The sequence below is a fragment of the Anser brachyrhynchus genome, assembly GCF_964034855.1.
Source record: "Anser brachyrhynchus genome assembly, chromosome: 8".
NCBI lineage: Eukaryota > Metazoa > Chordata > Aves > Anseriformes > Anatidae > Anser > Anser brachyrhynchus.
In genome coordinates, this window is record NC_137702.1 from 8,196,507 (window position 1) to 8,213,068 (window position 16,562).

General features: G+C 39.0%; 1 protein-coding gene across 3 annotated transcripts in view; it reads left to right on the forward strand.

Annotated features, from left to right (window-relative positions):
- LOC308199414 (BEN domain-containing protein 5) overlaps positions 1 to 16,562 on the forward strand; it is a 923,492-nt gene that overhangs the window by 740,688 nt on the left and 166,242 nt on the right. The gene's annotated exons all lie outside the window — the stretch shown is intronic.

Sequence of the window (16,562 nt, forward strand, 5' to 3'; positions counted from 1 at the left end):
GGGGAAGACAAAGTACTAAATATAATAGGATGAGTAATGTTGGTTTTATATATATATATATACACTTTACATTTGCATTTTTTCCACTCCCCTCTGGTTAGTGGCAGGGAACACAATAGAAATCCATACAATCAGGCTAAAGAACTTTCAGGTATTAACTGATACCAGGACTTCTCTAGATTTAGTGAAGCTGTGGAAGGGAGCTTTCAGTGATTTCCGATAGGTTTGCCAAGGAAGGTTGACCCAAAAGGTGTGTTTCTTCAGCATGTTCTTCTGTTCTTCACTGGTTGGATGCAACTGTGGAGCTCTACCCATCTCCCAGTGTAAGCATCATTTCAATTCTAGCTCTGGGATTTTCGTTTCTGTTGCAGCTGATCAGTATTATGGTTCTACCCATTGTTTTACATCTGGATTAAATTGTCTTTTTGTGCAGCTGGAGATAGTTTTGTTCAGTAGGTTTTGGAAATCCACAGATGTTCAAGGTTCAGTCACTCTTTTGGCAGTGCTTGCTAATGAGGAAGATACACAGTTAGAGTATCCATTCCATGCAAGCACTCTCAGCAAGTTTTTACCCCAGCAGTTGTCCTTGGATAGATCTTCTGTCTGCTCTTCCAAGACTGAAAAGAATCAATTGACAAACTGCCAGTCTATCTCCTTCACTTTCTGCTGTGTCTTTGCAAATATTCTGTACATTTTCAGCTGCTAAAATCTTTTTTTGTTTTTAATTCTTCCAGTAAGGCTTACTTTTAGGTCTGCTGTTGACATGAGAGGAGGAACTGATGTTCAAGTAGGCTTCCTCTTGACATCTCCATCTTGCTGATGCTTTGCTAACTTGTGTAAAAGAAAGACAAGTCGCATCCAGGAGATGTACACTGTTATAGGTATGGGTGAGAAGTAAGCACAGTCCCAGCAGACAGTTCTTATTCCTTACATTGGTCACCCTTTCAATTACAGATCTGATCTGCTAAATCTTGTCATTCTCATTCTAGTTTCTGTTAATGAAATGCATTTAACTGTCAGCTCTTGTTAACAGTAACAACACAGCTGAGGATTCATAAATTCCCATGGAAGTCAAATGACTGCTACCTTAGAAGAACTCAGTCAACTACTTTTTCATCTTGAACCTGGAGGGGGAGACAACCACAGCGACCTTGATCCAGCCAACAAGGATGTTTTGAACAATGAATTTATATCAGACTTATGTCTGATTCCTGTCTGAAAAAATCTAGGTCAGTGTTCTAAGAACGCTGGTTTTTTGTGGTCCATGTTATCATTTAGTTATGCTCTTCGTGTTTTGGATCTCTCAAAACTTATTACTTGTTTCCAGGAATATTCAAAAAATTCAGCTTCTCAAAAGACAGTCAGACAAGTGCATTCCATGGGTGTGCAAACATTTGTGTTTGGCACGGGTTTGTCCCATTCTGAAGAACCACAAGAATGAAAAGAGAAATAGAAAAACTGCTATATGGCAAAAGTGTCCTGGAGCTTAGTTTTAGGGTAACAGCAGGTGAAGGAATGATGTGATCTGAGACAATATGTGGAGACTCATCTGTCCATGATCTGAGTCCATACTTTAGAAATATGGTAACATGAAATAAAATGAGTTACTTTTCAGTATAGTAGGGGAGGGCCTAAAAGAGCGAAACCAAGAAGTTTGACACTGATATTAAAAGAAGAAAACGAAAATTTAGTCCTTGAGGGGGTGGTTAAAGACTGGTGTTTTTTTCCTGACGGATAGATTTTGAAATCAAAATATTTTCTTAAATTCTGTTTTTTGGTGTTTTTTGGTTGTTTACTTTTGTGAAGGAGTATTGCCTTAAGGAGGTGGTTTTTTTGTGTGTTTAGTTGATGGTAGATCGTGAAATATGATCAGTTAGCTACTTTCTAGCTTTAAAATATGATATTCAAAGTACTGTTCAGTGCAGATGGATTTCTTTTGCAAGAAGCCCATATGCCTGATGATCTTTTGGTCTTCCTTTAATATTATACAGTTCTGAAAAAAAATTGGATATAGTACATACTTAAATCATTTAATCTAATTGAAGTGTTCTACAAGTTCTGGAGACAATGCCTCCCTTTCAAATGACAAATTCCATTAGAATCAGTACAAGCTAGAGGCATTTTATTTCAACTTTCTAGTGCAGAGGGCTTTAAGGCTTGATATCATGTAAGCTTAATAGGGTACAGAAGAAACATTATAAAAATAAAACTTCATAATCTCTTAGAAAATCCAGTTAACTTCTACTGATGCTTTCCTGAATGCTTGTATTAAACAGGAGCTGTTGGGTTGAAGATGTATAAGCATTTTTTTTCTGTAGATCTAGGTCTGCAGAAGCAGGATGAAGGTCAGCTTTGACCATTTTGATCAGTGTTCGCATGATCAGAAATGGTTTGTACCTGCATTTTCCTGAATGCCAGTTCAGTTCATTACAGACATGGAGCTTTGTTTTAATAATCAAATGTGGAAGAAAAAAAAATAATTGAAAATATTCAATCTCTAACCTATAAAATAAAAATGGTCAAAGAAACAACTAAGGAAGTTGAAAGTTGGATTTTCACAAGTATGGAACTTTCTCTTTCGATCCCTGTTTTACTGCTCATTCCCCTCTAGGTGCATAGCTATTGGTGGCCTTCTGGGCATTCCTCATCTCCTGCAGACCAGGCACACAGTTCTGATCCATAAGTTGTGATAACAGCTTGGCTTCCTAACACAGCTATTGCCATCAGATTTTGTTCCTTTGCGTGAATGAGTCCAATAGGACAAGAGAGCCTAAACCAGCTGCAAGTAAAATTTCCCAGGGGACTGCCTGCAGGCATAAGTGCATCAGTGTTGAGACGAGCAGCTGCCTCTGTCCTGTTAGCTAAGGATCTGTTCTGGGGCAGGATGGGGCACCTCGGGACACAGCATATGAGGAATGGAATTTGGAGGAGAGTGTTCAGCTGCAGGACAGAATTATGCCTTGGTGTACTCGCTTTCTTTGTTCTTTTTCTTTCTCTTGAGACTGTTAAACTTATCCAGAGAGCAGCCTGGAGTACTAAGCTTCTGTGTCTGTTTGTTTAAACAAAAAAAAAAAAAAGAGGCAGAAATCTTTGGCAAATATCATTTGAGATGTTTCTCTTTGTGTAAAATTTTGTTTAATGAGTGAGACTCTTCTGGATGCTTGTGAGCCATCATTAAAAATTATCAACCAGTAAAAAGCTTTCTGTTAAAGGGCACATTTGGAGAATACCCTTAATTAATATGCTTTAACTTTTGGTTAGCCCTGAAATGGCCAGGAGGTCAGACTTGATGATCTTTGTAGGTCCCCTCCAACTGAACAATTTTATTCTATTTCTAGAACTAGCTCGATAGTTCTCCTGTACATAAGAGGATTTGGTTTTACATGAAGATGTATTTCTGGGAGCAGTCGATGCCATCACAAATAAAATCCTGGTAGTCTCTGCAAGAAATGATTAGATCTGTAAGTAACAAGAACATAACAGCTGCATGTCTCAAGGCTCCACTGGACACTATTTCCAGTCATCCTAAAAGATCAGCATGCTTTGAGTTGTTTTCAGAAGTCTCTTTATCCCAAATTTTTAAATAGCCCCTCCAAGGGAATTTGATTACGTAGCATACCTCTATAACTACACTATGTAGGAATCTCAGTCTTTTAATCTCCTGAAAAGGATGGAAAACAGGCCTTTATTATACAGACCTGAACAGGAGGAAAGGTACTGTCATCTGCTTTACTCTTTTTAAAATACCAAATCCTCTGCACAGAGATTAGGAGTGAAGGCCTGCTTTCAGTGTTGTAATATCTAAATGAATGATGAACTTCAGTGTAGTCCTGAGAGAGGACTTAACGCAAATTCTCAAACTGATTTTGGTGATTGGATTAGCTTTCAACAAAGGACACTTCCTTTATTTTGAGTACCTGGGTTTACAGCTACTTTGGGGCGTATTTTTAAAGGTAATCTGTGCTCATTAAGTCCTGCAACATGTAATGGGACAGACCATGCTAACAAGAAGTTAAGCAATCTTATAACAGGCTGAGCCTGTTGCCGACAAGGATCTGATTTCTACCACACTCTGACTGTACCGAATGTGAGCTCCAGTAGGAAATGAGAGAAGACTGCCACTAGTGAGATTTTTTTTGTGGCAGTCCTTGACTTGAGTAGAAACAAACTTCAGGAGATTTTGGGGAATTACTTTGGGGAGCAGAATCATAATAACATTTGATACTTAGCTTTATTACTGGGCAATAAACAGAACTAGAGTGTAAGAGCTAAAATCTGTTTGGAGCATGGACCATCACTTGCTAAGAAGGAGAGCGCCTTTCTTTCTCCTTACTTGCTAGTCTGTGTTGGTGTGATTTGCTCGCTGGTTTCTTGTGTTGTGTTGACATGCCATTGAAATGCATCTGCCACTATTTGAGGAGAAAATACTGAGTCGAATAACAGATGCCATTTATTAGTCTGGACTTGTCTGAAAGCCCTCCTGAGAGCGCAGGGAAGATTACATGAATGTGGTCCGCACTGAGGTACTTGAGGTACCCCTGAAAGACCTCAGCTGAGTCACTGCACTCATCCTGCGCTCTGCCCTAGCTCGTACGTCTGGTTGAACTGACTGTGCTTTTGGAGATTTGAAATGGGAGCGTGGAAAAGTATCAAAGGTCAATCTGAGGTCTGTAAAACATCTCTTGTACTGCAAGACGAAGGAGAGAATGTTATTTAATATAGGAAGCTGGTGCCACCATCATGCGTGTGTTCAGGCAGAGTGGTAGTGTAGGTGCGGTGCTGAAAACTTGCAGAGGAGGATATGACAATGATATTTCGAGAGTGAAACTTTCAAAAAGTAAAGGAAATGTTTCAATCTGTGAAACAAGCTACTGAGGCATATAGCAGCTTGTCCTCTCATGAAGCCTGCAGGTAAAAACCAAACTTTGTCCTTTATATCTCTGTATATAAATGATCTGTATGTCTGGACATATCTGTAGAAGCTTGGTGTCATTGGATGGTTCATTATTTAAATCAGGCTAGATTAATTTAGGCTCTGCCCTGGCATTTCAGAGTACCTGAATATTCTGAAGTTCTTCACAATTTTCAGGGTTCTTCAAAGTTCACTTTTCTGGCTTAGTTCTGTGAGGCTTTCTAAAAACCTTCAAGAGTATGATCTGCTCCTCAAATGATCAACAGGATTTTGCAGCACTTGGCACCCTGCTGACCAGGGTTTCATTTTATAAAAACACCTTCAGCAGAGATAGAAAACTTACTGAGAGAATGATACAAAACTGCAGAAGCAATAATTATAGTCACTCACGTCAGAGCTCTCTTAGAAGAAGAAATAATGAAAAAAACATTTACTGTATCCTTTTTCAGAGGCCAGTGAGGGATAATATAGCCATATTCAAAAGGAATCTTTCTAATGCTCTATATTGCCTTCATTAACACCTTTTTCATTTCTCATTTTCCAGCCTTTTTAATTGAAAGGGGTAGGAAGGGGGGAAGCATATGAAGTGTTCATTTTGGAGGAACAACAACTAAGAAAGAAAAGTTTCCTCCTAAGTATTATTGGTTCCACTACAATATCAAGAATACTGCTGTCACTCTATTGCAGCTCCTTGGATTAGAGTTTTCATTAAAATCTTTCATTGAATGTCTTTACACACACTCAGGTTTTTTTGGAAGTCTCATTTCTTCCAATTAACTTTTCTATATCTTTGAAGTTCAGCCAAGATCAGCGAGACAGTGACTGCTGCTTCCTGGGAAGCCACATATAGTAGCACAGAAGTCACATAGGGTAACAAGGCTCATTTAGTTGCTGCAAAAGGAACAAGGAAGATTCAAGAGTCCTTCAGCTTTGGAGACCTTTTGCCACTCTCAAGTCTCATTGGTTAGAGTGCTGTGGGAAGGGACTAGCCATTTGGGTGCTCTTTCGGTGGTCTTTGGCTGCATATGTGAATTTAGTTGCCAGAATTTTGACTATTAATGTGATTTTAAATGTATTTGATAAGCAATTGAGTTCTGTATGCTTGCATTTTTAAGAGGGATGAAGTATCCTTGTACACAAATTCCTTGGATGTAGAGCAGCATCCAGTGGGGAACAGACCTGATACGAGTGAAAACAAGGTAGTGAGCCAAAGCTCTTGACTTCCCCCCCAAAGGGTAGACTCCCAAAAGTTAACCTAATTAGGGAGGGCACTTAGGCCATGGGGTTAACAGCTGTTCTGGAGGTTACAGAGAGCTCCTTTAGGAGCTGAGGTTAGGCTTTGGAAGTAGCTCCTCATGGGAGTATGCAGGAAAATTGCTGTGCACGTGTGCATGTATGTGCATAGAATTCAGAACAAAGGGTTTAGATGCAGCAGCACAGACAAAGATGGAAATAGGTCAGTCAGTCGTTTAAGTGCTCTCTACGTGTTCCTGCTCTGTGACAGCTCTGAGTAGCAGTTGGAAGACAGCCTGGGATTTCATTTAGAAGCATGAACCAGAAGAAAAAAAGAAAGGAGGGGGTCATTTTGCTTGTTTTGATGCCCACGTGTCCCATTTTCAATTATCCATCTCATCCACTCTCACTGGGATGCAGTGAGATGCCTACAAATAAGCCATGAGAGAATTTCAAAGGTTTAGATGCTCTGTTCTGAAAACTTGATGGGGGGTGGGGGGGAAGGCTGTGTACCTCTTTGGACTGTGAAATTTTGGCTTGAAATTGCTCGAGGATGAAGTTTCCCTTGGGATTCTAGTATTTTGAAAGATCCAAATTTTGTGTACTTGATCAGGGGGATTACTATTTTCAAGTTGTCAGATCTTGCACTATAGATTCTGATCGTTATGTAGTAGGTATAAAAACACCTACAGTTACATAATTTAACTGATACAAGATTGGTGCATTCTCTGTTGTTAGCAGCTACTTCACAAACTGTAAAAATTAATCCAACTCGGGTTTCAATTTTATTTTGTATATCTTTTAGCCAAAAGTCAGTCACCTACTCTAGGCTGGTAGCCTAGAGCTGTCTGTGGTCAGTGGCATGCTCCCAAGAAGTGATTTGTATCATAAGCGGACTAAACTGCTGTCTGGACAGATATCTTCAGCCCTGTTAAATTGGGAAGTGGGGGGTATGGATGAGATTTGTCTGCCTTTCTTAAGCTGTCTAATGTGAGTCAGAGGGTCTGCTCTCCAGCTGGCATAAATTTACTGATATCCTTGCATATAGTTATCAACAGAGTTGCACTGACTTGCACCGATCTGGCCCACTGTTTTGTGTGTGTGTGTTTGGTGCGTTTTTGTTAAGTATGGGTGTACCAGATGTTGCTAGCACCAGGCTCTAGTTTTGGCTCAGTTATCATATATGAGTGGTCAGTCTTATTCCTTATTAGCACTGAGATGTTTTCTAACAATATGGGAATTGCTTCAGAAAAATAAACTGAGTTTTATTTAGTTAAATATCTTGCTTGTGAAAAGAGCTCGTACAGGATGCTGGCATTGAACTACTGGTCCCAGCAATGTGTCTCTATGGCTTCACCCTCCTTTCTTTCTCTTAATTTTGAGATAATTCCAAACAAACAGGTAAAATTGTGTCTCATTTTTGCCTGGCAGTCTTGTATTTATTTTGATGAAATGGCTACTTCTGTGGGCTGAGTTTGAATGGTGCTCTAGAAATAGCCGAACTTTGTGATTGTTTCTGCTCTCTATATGTCATAAATGTGCAGTAACCTCTGGCCACTCTGAATGCACTCTATTAGGCACTTTGCTTTTTGTGATTAGGTGCGTGCTCAGCAATTCCTTTCTTTCACCTTTACCACTTTTATTCTTACCCTGCTTTTCTTTACTCCACATTCCCTTAGTCTCCTTAATTTCTTATCCTCATAGCTGGTCTACTGCTTTTATATCTCTACCCTCTACACACATACCCCCAAATTGTGAATCTAACACATTTTATATTATCTGACATAGTGCTTTTGGATCATCCTTCTTACCCTCTTTGCATACGACTAGTCTTATTTAATGGGTAAGTTCTGTTGTGTCCAGAGCTAGCTACTGTTCTGCATAATACTCCCTTCAGTCCCTTAAGTTTGCAAGTTTCTCTTGAAAATTTCTTGTCATTTGCTCAAATACTAAAGCAAGCAATATGGTCTGGTGAAGAAAGAAACGAGGCTAAAGAGATACTGTGATATTGCAGTTTGTCTCAAAATGTCCCCTTCTTGCACTAAATGATTAATAAAAGCCATACAGCTTTTGTTTGCAATAAGAGTTTGCTTTTTACAACATTAATTTATTTTCCAGTCTGGACAAACTGTGAGCCAGGTTAGCCATCCTAGTTTGAGCAGCATGGCCACAGAGATGGCTGCAGAGCACTGAGGATGCCGGTGTTCCCAAATGGAAGTCCTGACTTGTAAAGTCCTGACTTGTAATTCCAGGGGTGGGGGAGACCAGAAGAGCTATGAACATACATTTGGAGAGAGAAGTGTTTATCTTTGAGAATTGTCCTAATTATTGTGCCGATTGCCTCAGGTGTACGCCAACTTTCAGTTTCCAATGATATACCTGCATATCGTTCATTACAGGGAAGCAGTTTCAAATCTTTCTGAAGGAGAAGAAAGTTGATAATTGGCCTTTTTCTGCTTTACATCTATCTCTGAACCTCCATCTGATAGTCATCTTGTCAAAACTGTCAAGACAAGTAAAAAGCAAACTGCCTTTTTAGCCCAAATAATATATTGTAAGCTTTCCAGTTTAACTTGAATATTGCATTCCTGGAAATGGGGATAAATCTGGAGTGTTTGGGCCAAGGAGGGCTCTTTGGGTTTATTCATTTTTTCCACACGTGCATTCTGGCTAAGCTGTTTTGTTACACTGCAGAAAGTAACCTCAACACTAATTTGTTTGTCTTTTCTAAAGTTGCCTGCCACAGTCCAGGGCAAGTTGCTTTTTCATGTCTGGAGACAATTCTGCTCACTTGGCATATTTAGCTGTCCTGTGTCCACTTGGTGAATGTCATTTGCAGTTTACTCCTGCCTTGATAAGTACCCTTGAGAAAACATGGGTAAACTTGGAGCTGGGGTTCTCTTCAGGTAAATAATGTTCACTGAGATCTCAAATCCTTGTACCAGTATCTTGGATCTTAAACATTCAAATGAAATTATTGTGAGGACACGCTGTTTTGGCACACTTGTTACTTATGGCTGAGTCTGCCTGTACTTTCTGTGGGAACGACCTTGCTTGGAATAGTGATATTTCCTTTCCTGGCTGTATCCCAGAAGCATGGAAGGATACACACAGTTAAAATTAACCAAATATTTTTCTGCTTCTTGCAGGGAGAGAGGTGATTTATTTACTTTTTGCAGAGACCTGATTTCTATTTATGACCCTGTCAAACAAGTCCAGCACGATCTTGGATGATTCACTCAATCTCCCTCTGTTTCTCAGTTGTCTTAGTTGCAAAGTGAGACTAATAGTATGCACCTGCCTTGCCGCAGCATTGGATAAGATTTCATTAATGCTTGTGAAATGTTCCAAGAACCAATGAAACACAAACCGTAGATGCCCGAGTTCTAGGGGCTTTGATTAAGCTCTTGAAGCACCAAGTTTTTGGTTCTGGAAAATGAGAAGACTCTAGTACTGTAATGTCTGAATGCAAGATCTCAATCCCTAATTACAGGTTACATGAAATTGTTCTTATTTTGACCTGAGCTTCACTCTGTTGATGTTGGGTACCTAGAAATAAACTAAATAGCCATGTCATGCAGTGAAATGGTCTGTCTGTTTCATAAGGGGTTGCAATCTTGTGACCTAAGGGGAACACAACACATCAGTAAACCTATAACTAAAGCACGGATTTCTATGTGGGTGGGGAAAACAGAGAATTAGCTGCTGGGTGTGATTACAATAGCCAGCATGGTGAGGACGTCAGCTATTTATGCTCTCTAACTGGAATTTGATGTGGGATAAAATTCCTCTTAAGATATTTTTTCCTTGATGCATTTAAATTCTGTTCCTTTTTTTTTTCCCCTCTCCTACAGAAAAATGTTTCTTCAGATTTTTGTTATGTGTAGTTTGTTAGAATGTGTTATTTTTGCCTCTGGCACTAGCATATGGATTTTTCTGTGTGACAAAATAGCAGTGTACTTAGGATTTTTTGTTCCACCTGTTGCTCAAGATCCCCAGTTTTAAATCCCACTCGTTAGTTGGAATTGTTTTCAGGCATCTACTGTGACACTTGATGATGTTACAAAAATGTAAAAATTCAGCGTGTGAGCTGCATAATTTCAAGTGGCTGTCCAGATATCAGATCTTTCTTTTCTGTGGATTTTTCTATCACCTTGCATTGTGCTAAACAATAATACTAATCCATTCAATCACCTTGAATATTTTGCTAATCTGTACTTATCCTTTGAAGCTATCTTCAGTATTTAGATAGGAAATGCAAGCTGAGACCGGGGAAATGCGAAGTGATTGTGAAGTTCTTTTTCTTTTGAAGGAAGAAGCATTTGATGTTGTCTCTCTTAAATGCACATGCTTTCTGATTTGGTCTCATGTTACCCATAATCATAGACCATTTCTGTGCTCTGCTTTTGTTTAGGAGCTGTTACAAAGCAGGATCCTGAATCTTGCTTACTTTCCTATGTGACAATGGTATTAGCATGTTTCTTTGCATGGCAATACATTAACGTGTTATTTCTTGTATTTAAACTCCTTTTTGGGATGTTTTGCTCAGTGTTGTGTGGTGTCTTATGACTTTATGGATTTTACGATGGTGTGATTGATCTCATTTATGTACCTTTCATTCCATTTTTATAATATGTTTAGAAAACAGATGGAACAAATGGAAGAAAATGCCTGTGTCCTTCATTCGAACAAAACACAGGTTTGCATAAGAGGTTGGAAACCACGCAGGAACTTGGCCTAATTTTTGAAAGTATGTTTTGAAAAAGAAAATTATCCTCCTCCACCTGGATTTTCATCTTCCTTCTCATCATTTTGAATGCTGTTGCCAAAACTGCTTTCTCAACTCGAAAATCTTTCTGGAATTAAGTGGCTTCTGGATCTTGACAATGCAACATTTTGATGCATGTGTTTGTCACATCCTGATTAGATTGGTATAACTTCTGCTCTCTCAGGCCCCTCTCAAAACTCAATTCATAAAACAGAGTTTCATACAAGATGCTACCGCTAGGGTGATGAAACAGTGAAATTCAATCATACCACGCATAGGTTATCCATTTTCCAGAGGCTGATGGGAGAGATTGGATTTTCAGGGCTCTTCTGGGCTGTTTTGTTTTGTTTTTCTTTGTCTCTGTTCTTGTCTTCCGGGCTTCAATAAATTTTATTTCAAACTGAAGAAAGTCATTTTCATCTCCTCTTTTTTCTGGCCGTGAAACTATTCTTTCCATGTGCTTCCATTACAAGTGAGCCACTTAATTTTGTAAGCCTTAGATTTGTTTACCTCCATCTACTCTTTCAAACACGTGTGTGGTCAGGGTGACCCATTTCACTACTGTCAAAGTTTGTTTTATTTGATTAATTCCGCCCTGTGAGTTTGAATGTGAATTTCAGATAGGGATACCACAGTGTTCCTGGCAGGCATTCAGGTCAAGCCAGTATAGAAGAGTGATTTGATTTTGAAAGTAGTGAATTGCTCTTTTCTCTACATGCCTCCAGTAATCCCATTTCATGGGCCTTAAGAACAAGTTGCCTTGAAATTTTGTCAGGAGGCAAGAACAAGAATCAGCTTCCAAAATACTCAAAGGTGGGAGCACTAACTCCCCAAATCAAAGAACTACTTCAGTCCACGGTGGAACTCACGGCACTCAGATCCTAGTTTTTAGCTTGAACAAACCACGTATCAGCACTGCTGAATAGTTTTCTGTCTTGCCTGTCAAATATGGAAGTACTTCAGTGCAAAAATATAGCTGAAAGGACTAATTTCTGAACAGCATTGGGAAGATGACAGTGGGATGGGTTGGGAACACAAGAAGGTTGGGAACACAAGAACTTTATCATACAGAGGCAGTGGCCTCAGGTACGGCCTGAACTAGTAGTTATTTTTGTTAGTTATTCTTCAAAACAAGCTTCCCATGGGAGGCACCACTGGTGCTGAAGCAGTAACAATCTGCACAGCGCATCGCTGCTTTTAAAGCTGTGAGAATAGAGAAGCTAATTGGAGAGTCAGCTGGGGAGGTGGGCTTTCTTAGACTGTCTGCTTACAGCTTAAAGGAGTGTCTGTACAAATCTGGAACAGAAGAAAGCTCTCTCTCTAATCACTTCATGATCGCTACAAGATCATCTTTGTCAGCTAGAAGGTGCAGAAATGGGACACTATCTGAGATGACTGTTTTGAATCTTGGTCCCATGACAGCTTGCATACAGGAAAAGGATAAATTTGTGAAAAATAATGGAGGGGGAAATATAAAAAATAATAATTTAGGCTTTTCAGACTCATAAAGAGACTTAGCCGAGTGTAAGTTCTTTAGAAGCTATTTCTGTTACTTTCTCTAGGATCTGTTCACCCATTCTGAATTTTAACTCATATTTTCAAAAGGTCTTGTTTGTTAAGGAGAAAGCCACATTTGACAGGGCTGACTTATTTTTTTATTTTTTTTTTTTTAACAGTCTGGGTGTAGCAGCATACAAGAATTGCTGTTACAGCTCCTATGAATGAAACAGGCAAGCTTCATCTTCGTTTCTAACTTTCTTAAGGTTTTAAACAATTCTTAAAGTGTTCTGTTCGCTCCAGGCTCTCTAGTTCTCAGTCTCCCTGCGTGTCTAGAGGACACTGTCAATAACCTCCTCCCACCTCTATATTCTGAGGATGAATTGTTTCATGTTTGTTTATGCTAAGCTATGAAAGCTTGAAATTGAAATCTGTTTGCTCCTCCACTTCCCACTCATATATGTTCTCATTCATTGTACATTTTTGCCATAGGATTGTATCTCAAGGGTGATGAACTGTGTTAAACTGCAAATATGCAAAAAGAAAAATAAATCATTCTATAAGACTGCGAAGTCTGCTGTTGCACAGCTGGGTTCTCTGGTGTCTACTGAGGTAGGAGCAGCAATTGAAACTTTCCCTATATTTGGGACTTTCATAGAATTATAGGAAAAAGATATTTTTATGGACCTCTGGAGATCTTTGTTCAGACTGCCTTCTCAAAGCAAATCTAACTTCAGTGATACGTGTGTTACTTGGGGCTTTTTCCAGTCACATTTTGAAAATTGTTGTGGATAGAAAGTCATATTTTTATCATTTGTTTATTTTAAACATGGATTTTGTTACCTAATAAAGACTTACTTCATTGCATAATATTTTATTCAGTTGAGATGTTCATGGGAGCACCCTTTCAGTCAAAAACTCCTTTCCAACTTTCGATTTGTCTGACATCTATACATGTCTGATTTTCTGGGGGAAACTGTTTTGGCATTGTCATGTCACTGTACTTCATCTCAAGTCCTTTTAGGGGTGTGCAGGGAGCCAGATGAGCAGAGCTCTGGCCTGGCTGGACTTCCACAAGAACTTTGTTTCTCCCTCCTTAAGCCTTTTTCCCCTTAGACGCACAAGGAAGCATACATTTTATGAGTACTGGTAATCCTCCTTACCATTATGTCCTTTTCTATTAAACTGAGTTAAAATTAGCCATTGGGGTTAGAAGTTAGATGAGGGAGGGGCAGAGAACAGACAGACAAAATCACACCTTTGCGCATGCTCAGTACTGTACAGGATGCACAAATCTCATTTTCTTAAGAAGCCAGACTGAGAAGTAGCTCTTCTGTTGCTACAGTGCAGATGTGAAATGGAAAGGAAACTCTGAGAACAGTCAGTGGGGAAGGGCAAATAGTATTGGGTACTGCAGCACATGCAAGCATTAGTACTTTTTAACCCTGAGCTGATATTGCACTATATTTCCTTCCACTGCTGTGGCATCTTACATTTCACAAGCAATAAGCTTAAGAGAACAAGTAAATATAAAATTTTGATCAAGTAATACTGGGCATGTGTTCTACCTATTCACTTTAATTTTTTTGAGCGACAGTTGACAAGGTTGCCATTGAACTTAACAAAAGTTCTCAATCATATTTTTTGATTTGCTAACATAATTTTAATATATCCACGTATGTTAGTGCTTTAATATTCATTAATAATTTGTCTGATTGAGTGGAGAGTTCACTAGAAAAATAGTATAGACCATAATGCAAGAGGGATGCAGGTAGACTGAAGGATGCAGTCTTGTCTTTGACAGTTTTGAAGCTCTCTGCCTTCAGTTACGTTTGAAAGCAAAGCATCTCAGGATGAGAAGTATAAAGCCAGGTCCAGTGATGTGTCATAATTTCATATTAAATGATCTCTTAAAGGATTACACAAGAAAATAAGATCAATTCTATATGGCAGGTGTAATTCAAGTAAATGGGCTAACAAAATTTTCACTCATGTTCATATTTTTAGTTAACAGATATTTTTTGATCAAAAAAGTTTAATGTACAGGGTGCGATAACAAGTATGCTAAGGTCGGTCTCCACCTGAAATCTCATGGTCTGCCTTTGTGAAGGTTACCTACAGATTTAGTTTGGCACGGTATTTCATCTTGAGCTCCCTTTTTCAAATGTTTTATGTCTTCAGTAATTATTGCATTCTTCTATACATTGCAGAAAATGGTATAATAATTTTCTATTAACTAGTAGACAAAAATTGCTTTTCTGACCATTTTTCCCAAAGTGCTTGTCTTGTAGGGATAACAATAGAAAAACCAAATGCTCCAAATCCCCGAAGGTTTAATTTTTTTTTCAGACTTAACATTCTCATCAGGATTCTCAAACTAATCTTTCATTGTACCATTAGTCATTGCAATGAGTTGTTTTCAGTGCTCTGGAATCAAAATGTGTACTTTCAGCTTGGCTCGGTATCAAATCACATTCTGCTGGTGCGTTGCAGTGATTGATAGGAGTTACAGTTTGAGTGCTTTTACACTCCCATTCTTCTGCATCAGGCAAGCATCTGTATCAGACAACTGACCCATATCTCATGCGATGGCACCAAATCCCCTCATACATTGTTTTGAGTTAGTAAGAGGAGATGTCATGGAATATTATGAGAAATATATCTTTGCCAGGTAGCTTACCTTCTAGGGTGTATAGTATGCTCAACTGACGGGACTAGTGGAAAATACAGAGCCTAAGTGATACGAGGTAAAATTGGTAATGGAACAGAGACCACTGTGCTGTCATATAGTTTCTCCTTCTCTGTGTTGTTTGGGCTGAGGCAATACCATGCAGTGAAGCTCAGATGGTAAAACTCTGCCCCTTAAATTAAGAAGTGATTGGAAAAGATCTGAGCCTGATTTAACTTCCTTTGAAAGCATCTGGTCTTTTTGTTGATTGCAATCAGAGACAGATCAGGGCTTTATAGCTTGTCTGCCATCTTCTGAAATGTTATGTGACAAACAAGGCACTGGGATTATTTCTGTTATGAAATGTTTGTTATTTTATCACAGCAGTGATTATGGAAAGAATATTTGCATCATTCTCAGAGTTTCTGGTGGACTTTCCAAAGACAAATGCTCAGGTGTTTTGTTTTGTTTTTTAAATCGACTTGGCCACATTGTCCCTTTGCTAAATGCACGGCATTCGGCTGGCAGGTACTAAAACAACCTAATAGAGTAAGGTTAATGTGCTCTCTTTAATTAGACAGCAATATATAACACACCCAGTGGGCCAGATGACCTTGAAAATTAAAGTGAGAATAGAGACACATTTGAGAGGAAAAAGTCTTTACTGACAAGGATTTGTGTATAGAAGGAGCAAGAGGAAATATTCACTGATACATATATATGTAGCTGTGTGTGTATATATATTTATACATATATAAATAAAAACTCAGAATTTCTCTCATAAAATGAGGCTGGGATATGTTATTGCTCTTACAAGTATTTCAGAAGCGAATGTTAAGTGTGAAGTAGCGCAACCTTGTTGGAAGTGAATCTCACTGCAATTCAGGCTATGTCAGAAAACCTTCCTGAGATTCCATAAACCACTTAAACTCCATCTATAGAGCCTAATATATTCCCATTGCTGTAGCACCAAAGTATTTCATAATCCTTCACATATTTCCTTTCAAAACACCATGGAGGGTCGGTAATATACTTATTTTTACAAGAGGAGAACTGAGACATTGCAATTTTTCCATAGGTTGCATAAAAGGTCTCCACAGTCTTATGTTATTGCCCTAAGTGAACCACTGGGTCATTTTCTCCTCTTCTGGAATATTATGAGACCTGGGGTGTTGTTCAGGACTTTCCATACAGTTGTAAATTTTTCACGTAATAGGTGGCAAAGGGACTCTGTATCGGAGCTCCTGGCTAATGGATGTACCCATGACTCTAACTGTGGGTGAAAGTTAGGCTATAACTAGTGAAGCACGGGTAGGCTGCTTGCAGACAACGGGTATGTGTTGAGTAATGCTGTGCAGAGACGATAAAGGGGCCTTCTCTTCTGCCAACTCAAAAATGGATGGATATTTATGTACCCAATTCAAAAAGCCATTTGCAAGCTGAGCTAGTTACAGACATGGCAAGACCGTGCAGGGATACAATCA